This window comes from Eutrigla gurnardus (assembly GCF_963514095.1).
Source record: "Eutrigla gurnardus genome assembly, chromosome: 17".
Lineage (NCBI taxonomy): Eukaryota > Metazoa > Chordata > Actinopteri > Perciformes > Triglidae > Eutrigla > Eutrigla gurnardus.
The window spans coordinates 23,380,508-23,383,281 of NC_139928.1; positions in this window are offsets into that span (position 1 = coordinate 23,380,508).

Genomic DNA, 2,774 nt, shown 5'->3' on the forward strand with positions numbered 1-2,774 from the left:
AATGTTAGCGTAGCCTAGCACCATCAACCAGACTCCATTCAGAAAACCAGCGTTTTAACAGGAGTTATCTTGTGGTCTTGCAGACTGACCTAACAAAGCATGACTCAGCACTTTTTACTGATCACCATCATGATGGAGTTATTTCAGCATCCTATTCATCTGGTTATTGATATTAAATCACAACAAAAACATGAAGGAAGGAAGACTGGATTACCAACCAGACAACAAAAAGACCTTGAAACATGTTGACATAACTAAAAACACACTACACACTCATTCACTTCCATCCAGATGTTACCCCCCCCCCCCCCCCCCAACAACGGCTGGCTCCAAGTCAACAATTTGGAGAAACCTTGCCTGAAAAGGTTGTTTCACTCAAAAGGAGACACAAATAGTTTGAAGGAGTCACTTCAGAGTGAAGACAACATGAACAAAAGGTGCAGGTGCATTCAACGGCCCCATTACTACAGTGTTGGAATGAATCAAAGAAAGTGGATTGTGATTATAAAGCAGCGTGGTCAAGGACCCTCATCCTTGAGGGAAATAGATTTTTATTCTTCTAGTTTTCTGTATTTTCTGTTTTCTTGTTTGTTTATGCAGTAAAAAAAATATATGTATGTATATATAAAGCATGTATGTATAATTCAGTCTGCTGCAGCACTTCCTTACTCAATCAACAGACAAATAACGACCAATTATTTAGATTATTAACCGCAGTAGAGTCATTTTTCAAGCATCATATAAATGTATTCCAGCTTCTAAATTGATGCTTATTTTATGTCTTCCATCATAACAAACTCCAGATTTTTGGACATTTAAAGGCTTCAATTATTCCTTACATTCTGGACCAAAGCGATCGATTAATCGAGAATCTAATCCAATGAATATAAAACGAAACATATTTGAGCGGAGGCTGCTTCATTTCATTACGTTGTCGAGGTGTTTCTGTTTTTCTGCTAATTCAATCATCGTGTGATCATTTGCTTAAAAAAAAACAAAAGACTAAATATGTCACAATCTAGATTATAATGATTTTTCGGGACATAGGTTGAGCCATTGATCTCCAACAAGAGACGCACTGATGAAGCTACATGAAAGAAACCACAGAAGAAGAAGTGATTTCAAAGAGCGTTTTGATCAGAGAGAAAAGACATTTAAAACCCCAAAAACACAGAGAGAGAAGTTGCTGCTGCAGGATGGGACAGATAATCCTGTTAGAAAACCTCTGAAATCAGCAGGTTCAGCTCACGGCAGAGTAAATATATAAATAATACAGCGTCGGCACGTCTGTGTTTGCTTTTTTTTTTTTGGTGTTTCTGACACTTTGTGCAGCGCCGCCGCCGCCGCCGCCGCCTGTCAGATGTCTCGTCTTCAGATACGCTGACAGATTGGGATGTTAAGACTGTGATTTCAGCCCGGTTACATCAACCCCCCCTCCTCCTCCTCCTCCTCCCCCCATCTACATGCCTCAACCAATCAGCAGCAGCCATTAAAGATGTTGTCAAAGGATATTACAGCGCTCCCCTCCCCCTCCCGCTCACCTGGGAGGAGCAGAGGGAGCTGCAGGAGGAGGTCAGACGATGTGTCTCGGTTCACTTTGCTGCACTTTTCAAATCAATTCTCATTTGTCTCAAGAACCGACAGAACAACGTGTCTATTCCTGGAAACCCGCGATGGATGTCGTTTACAATGACTTTGACTGGGGAGGTCGAAGGTCGGAGGTTTGATTCATCGCTCGTTTACTGGCCGAGTCTACGAGAACGTCTACAAAACAACCAGAAATGATCCGACTGAACACAGAATTACTTAAAATCTGTGCAAAACGCCACAATGAGACACATAAGGTCTAAAAAATAGATGAAAATCCACCACAAAAATAACAAAAATGACTGAAAATAGTTGAGAAATATCTAAATATTGATGCAAAATGACTTTAAATAGATGCAAAATGACTAAATATGGATGCAAAACGACTTTAAATGGATGCAAAATTACTATCAATAGATGCAAAATGGCTACAAAGAGACACAAAGCAACAACTGTGATACATAAAACATCTAGTGACTACAACGACACACAAAAGGACTACAAATCGACACTTGAGCAAAATAAATGGACTAAAATTAGATACAAATTCACCATTAGAAGATGCAAAATGACCAAAAACGAATATTAGATTGGGGACGCAAAATGCTGACCTCGAGGCTTTAAAGTTCCTTTGTCATATTTGTTTGCAGTAAAACAACCCAGAGTGAAAAGTTGAAAACGTCTCACCACAGAAGAAGAGGAGGAGGAGGAGGTCAATACCCGATCAATACCCGATCAATACTTGTATCACGGCGGAATCAGGTTTAACGAGCAGAGAAAAACAACAGGCCTTCATTCTGCTGTAGGAAGTGTTAACCTTTACATGACAGCCGTCCAATCACAAGCCTGCAGGACAGAGAATCTGATGCTGCATGACCGTAGGAACCAGATAACACGGTCACGAGTTCAACTGAAACACCGTCGCTCTGAAACAGCCTGAAACTTAAGTTATTAATTACATTCACTATTCATTATATTAAACTTTATTAGCATCTTAAATTACTCAAAATATAAAATAAAGCTGACGCCACTCTTTAAGCGTTGAGCTCTGACTTCCTGTTTGGGTGTTTCACAATAAGATACCAATCAGCCGAACATACAGTTTAAACCTTAAACAACTCCTTATTTGGAGCCTGGCTGCATCGTCTCGGTTGAATAAAGACGGATCGTGCGACTGAAAAACAAAC